Source organism: Euprymna scolopes, chromosome 33, assembly GCF_053919585.1.
Source record: "Euprymna scolopes isolate OS-2025 chromosome 33, ASM5391958v1, whole genome shotgun sequence".
NCBI lineage: Eukaryota > Metazoa > Mollusca > Cephalopoda > Sepiida > Sepiolidae > Euprymna > Euprymna scolopes.
This window is the reverse complement of record NC_136514.1, coordinates 62,631,355-62,637,354: the sequence shown is the minus strand read 5'-3', so window position 1 is coordinate 62,637,354 and position 6,000 is coordinate 62,631,355.

The window sequence follows — 6,000 nt, the reverse complement described above, 5'->3', positions numbered from 1 at the left end:
CTCGTGAACAATCTGAGTGAGGTCATACGAAATGGCAAAATCCTGAAAGCACCTATCCTTTTCATCTGTCTTATTTGAGTGGGTCAGCCATTCCACATTATGGACATTGAACTCACGGCAAATGTGAGTGTTAGATAAAGGATGAGCAGACAGGATGTGGTCAATTTGCTCAGATATACTCTTAAAGTTGTGGGGGCGATATAAATGCAGTGGTGTAGGCTAGTACAAACTGGAAGCACATATAAGGTAAATTAGGGTCTTCTCTGGAGATATCCCTACCACATGGAATGCCATCTTTAATGTAGGCACATACTCCATGCCCATGGCGATCTTGGGGGTCAAATTTAGATGTAAAGTATCCTTTAATTATGAACTCATCTAGGGAAGTGGTCGGCCCTATGCCAGTTTCACTTAGAAAGAATATGTCCTGTGTCGTCTCCTGTAATTGTGTTTCAACCTCTTGAAGGTTGGAACGTAGACCCCTGATGTTGGAGAAGGAGACATGGTAGTAGGGGTCTACGTTTGAGGATGGGGTTCTAGGTTTATTCGTGTTTTTTTCTGGAGATTTGTCATTTTGAGGTTTTGGGATTTGTGGAACAGGTCGATAGACTTGGTTGGAGCAGGACAGAGAGGGAAAGTAAAAGAGAAAAAGAGATGAAATTCTTTTTTGTAGCACACGATAAGGTAAAGCCGTAACAATTACCCACTAATATGACATCGAGTGGCCCTATCAGATGGTCCAGAATCCATTCACCAAATGGCAATACAGCAGCCCGTACCTTGCACCTGTTGATAGGACAGCCTCCTTAGTGGTTAATCCAAGGTTCGGGTCCCTGACTATCAGGCGGATAACGTCAGCCCAGATGAAACGTTTACCTCTATCACCCTTACTAGTGACATGACCACAAGGGTAGACATAGAAATAGAAAATTTCCGACATCTTAAGCTACTGTTCACAAAGTACTACCGACCTGGAAAACAGCTTTTTCTTTACCCTTTGTTAGAAAAATCACTCATTGGAAATGAGGACTGAAGGGCAAAAAAGGAGAAATGAGAGTTACTGGAGCTGCCGATAACACATGCACATGCATTATGTACTCTCCATTTAAAAAAAAGGTAACAGGGACTTAAAGATAAATTCTGGACTAAGGAACTCATGACTAGGTTTTCTTCTATGCGTCGGGTGGCCTAGAATTTCGAAGGGGAAACGTGATCTCACAAATAAAAGAAGAGCTCAACAAGTGGGATCTTTTTTCGATATGCGGCAGGCTGATTGGACATTACCCCATTGCTGACTGGCTTAGACCAACGTGCAGCTACATCAAGAGGCATGCCGAAGATAGAGGATGGGATGATATAGTAGGAGGGAGAACGACCGCCTTGATTGAAGAGGTCTTGAAAGAAGTGAAAAAGCAAAACCCAGTTCGGGGAACGTGGAACGTGCCGCGAACACTAGATGGAGTCATGCGGTATGATGCAAGCAGTATTGCAACAAGGGTTGTCTTGGAAGTGGGTGGAGTGGTTGCGGAGGATACGGCCTGGAAGAAGGATGATGCTAGTCACATCAATGTATGGGAATTGGATGCAGTTACCAAAGGAGTTAATCTGGCCTTAAAATGAGGACTACACAACATCTGTGTGAAAACAAACTCTGCCACTGTGTTTGCTTGGCTGAAATCGATAATTTCTCATGACAAAAGGATAAGAACGAAAGGGCAGCATAGATGCTAGTGAAGCGCAGGCTCAGGATGCTGGCTGAGCTGATGAAGGAGTTTTCTTTGAAGCTGCGCGTAATCATAATTGCCTCTGAGTGAGAAAAAGTTGGCTTGTGCCAACAAAAGAGCATATTGCTGCAGTGATTGATCTGGATAACTTTGGGGTGCAAGACTTGCACAATTTGCACCATATGGGGGCAGAGAGGACATTGTACTTTGTGAGAAAAGTCGATCCGAGTGTCCCAAAGGAACAAGTGAAGCATGTGGTCAGGGCATGTGACAAGTGTCAGTCAATTGACCCTGCTCCAAGGGCGCATGAAGCTGGAGAACTAGGTGTGACTGGGACCTGGAAAAACTCGCAGTCGATGTCACCCATGACGATGATCGACTGTGGCCCCGGGCACTTTGCTCTATGTAAAAGGCTGCGAGGTGAAACAGTCAGTGCAATACCAGTAGCCCTCGACGTGGTGTTTCTAGAGCGTGGTCTGGTGGAAGAGCTTCTGACCGACAATGGTACTGCTTTTAGATCGGCAGCAGTTGCGGATGTTCTAAAGAAATGGAATGCCCATCAATTCTTTAGAGCTGAGGAATGGATTATGAGGCACTATGAAGAACTGTTGCGATTTCTTGCCATTCTTCTTTGAGAGTGGTCACTGCTGAGACAGCAACGGGGGCAGAGAGGGATGTGGCGATGGCATCATACAATTTGACAGATTGCCGGATTGCATAGAGAAGACAGGTCGAGTCACCGTTTCGGCTTCAGTTTAGCCGGAAACTTGAGCGAATCAGTCGGTGATCAGGTGAAGAGCACGTCACGCAGATCACAGTGTCTGACGATGACGAAATCGAAAAAGGGCCAGTTTTTGGACCTTGGGTGCATTCAGGACATCTATCTCACGTAGCTGATGGTGATGATAATGGTTAGACCTAGATCCGGACAGAGGGACATAAGTCGGAAACTATTTCTGATTATGTTTCCGACTCCATGTCGTCCAATGACTCCTTCCCCATATCCTCATGGTTTTTTCCAACTCTGGCGTTAAAACCGACCAACAGAATGATCTTATCAATGTCTTGGGTGTTTCTGATGGTAAGTGTGAGGTTGCCATAGAAATGGTCCTTCACGTCCTCCTCCGAGTAAAGCATGGGAGTATATCCATTGATCAGGGTGACATAACGACTCCTGGTCAGTGGAAGCCGTAGGGTTATGAGACCTTCATCGATGGCAGTTGGTGTTTCAGGTAGATGGCGGAGCAGAGATGACCAGGCATGCTCCGAGAGACATTTTCCGAAAAAGGTGTAACCCTTGCTGACTTTCTCAATTGACCCCTCACCAGCAAACCTCGTCTCACTAAGGGCAGCGATGTCAATGCTCTAACGGACGAGCTCCGTGGTAACTAGAGTGGTGCAACGCCGAGGGCGATTTTATGTAAGAGAGGCTAGAAGTGTTCTGACATTCCAGGTAGCGAGTCAGAGGCCGCTGTTTGCTATTTTCTATGTTTTGACCGCAAGTGGGATGTTCTGGTGGATGCGGTTGTCCACCCAGGAAATGTTGGACTGACAGTATTTAGGCCATCTTTTCCAGGCCCCTCCTTCATTCCGAGGTGAGCAGTGCGGGTTTTCAATAGGACTGCTCAGTCACCCTGGTAGGGCCGAAAAGAGATGTGTTCCGGTCCGAAAATCTCAGCGATCATCTTGCTAGGGTCGCGAAAAAATGCAGGACACAAGCTAGAGGTTTCCAAATCTATCCAGAGCCTGGTCGAAAATTCCTTCATGGAGACCTGAAATTCGTAACAATTTTAAAGTTTATGTTACGGACCTTAACTTAAGCCTTTGACTCAAGAAAAGTACTTAGACCGCAAAGCAGCAGGGTGTCAGTTACTTTTGAACATTGAAATCATGCCCAAAAATGTAACAATGTCATAATGACATTCTTAACATTAACAAAACTAACATTCTATTTACTGTTGTTGTTATAAAACTAACATAATGTTGTTCGTACAAAAAGCATGAAATGGAACCGTGAATTTCTTACATCTTTTATTGAACACGTAGTTTAAAATGTACAGCGGATCAGACAATATCGAATTCTGGTCTAAGTATGTTGAATTAAACTATGTAGTTTATCCGAAGTTAAAGGAAACCTAGTCATGAGTTCCTTAGTCCAGAATTTATCTTTAGGTCCCTGTTACCTTTTTTTTAAATGAAGAGTACATAATGCTTGTGTATGTGTTATCGACAGCTCCAGTAACTCTCATTTCTCCTCGTCTTCTTCTAACTTTAAACAAAATGCACTTCCAGTTTCTTGGCAACACGGAGTTGCAAATATACAGATTTTAGATCGACCAACTTAGAGGCACCGTTCATTTGCCTTCATTCTCTGATGGTCTCACTGCATATATCTATAGCGTCATCCCCAGTATGTCACTCGACGTGTCGGTTCAATTCTCGGAATCTTACGTTTCCTTTTGTTGGTTGCAGAACGGCCATTAATGGTAAGATGCCCGATTCGACGTAATTTGTCTACGGCAACAGTATTCCCTACTCGATCTGTCTGTCCACTTCTCGTTCAGAATCCTTTCTTGCCTCTCCTTTGAGCGAGTTATTGTAATATGCCACCCTGTTTGTTAACGTAGGTGGTTCATTCTTCCATGCCCACTCCACTGTCGACTGATTCCCATCGAATTCCGCTCTAAAATCCGGATCAGTGATTGATATCCATTTCTTTTGTCCCATTTGTTTGATTCCTTCGTTGACCTGCTCTGTTACTGCGCATCCAGCTGGTTCAAACCTCACGCCATTGCTGCCGACTGTGACACCTCCAAGTCGACATATTACGTCCATTCCGACAATCGCTTGGACGCCAGGCACCAGGTGATCAGTGACAACCGCATGGACTCTCATCCGATGATCATCAATTTCAATTGTGACAGTCCTCCTCCCTCGACATTTTACTCGTGACCCATCGAATGCCACTACTTCGCCCTTCCCTTTCCATCCCCTGACAAGGCTAGTGTGCACCATGGTAGTGGTACAGCCAGTGTCGATCAGGGCCACAGCTTCTTGTCTTTCAACCACGATTTTACGCTTGAGAATCTGCTACGAGCGCGTCATTATTCTCAAGTCGGTGCAGCTGCTGGCGCTTCGGCTCCCCCTTGACAGTTTCCCGGACTCTTGCAGTAAACTGCCATGTGACCACCCTGATTACACCTGCAGCACACAGTCTTTTCCAAGAACTTCCTGCAGTATCTCCGCAGGTGCGGGCCCCAACATTCAGAACATGCTCCTCACGGTCTTGGGCGGCATTTGCTCTCATCCTTCCGTGCTGTTGCCACCGCTCCGACGGCCCAACTAATATTCTTGCAGTTGGGACAAGATCACTCACCTCCAAAGTCTTGATACCTGGGACCTGCTGCAGTCTCTTGGAAATCTCCTCTGGGAACCCGGTAATGAATGCCATCTTTGCTACATGATTCGCTACCTGTCTCCGAATCCTTGCCAGTTCCACCAATCGATTGACTTCATTTCATCGACGGATTACCCCGTCCACCTCTTCTCTTTTAATTTGTTGTACGCCTCACACGGACCTTCCACAAATGCCTGGATCAATCTGGCTATGATCGTCTCTGTGTTCTCCTGTTCACGGGAGCTCAGATCCAAATATAGGGATAGCGCGTCACCCTCCAGGAACAACGGTATCACTGTGGCAACGTCGCCTATCTTTTGGAACTTTTCCACTAGGTCAACTTTCTTTAACTAAGCCACCACATCGCCTTCGCCACTGAACGGCTTTATCATGTTCAGGCCGGTAGCCATCGCCGAAATAGCTTGAAGTGTTCCTTGTTTAGGACAAAAAATTAAAGAAATAAAAAAGAAATCGTTTTTGCAACATCCCCCGGATTTGAGATTACCACTGTCACCACCCTTTCTCAGTCTGCCTCGCTCCGACCTAACCTCTCACCTCCTTTTATACATGTCTCCCGCGTGATTTCGCGTGATTTCGCATGACTTCCACCAGAGCACACTTTTTAAAACTATGGTCGCTATCTTGATGTCTCTCTCTCTTTCGCCCAACTTCACCGACACACACGCGGTAACACCTCTGTTCGTTTAATCTGTTTTCCCTTTCTTTTTTCTATTTTCCTTCTGCTAACTTTAAACAAAATGCACTCATAAATAATAGACTCACATCTCTTTCCTCTCTTTCATGTACAAGACCGCTTACAAAAAGAATATAAATATAAATCAGTTTTTACCCATTTATGCAGACGTGTAATGATTATAA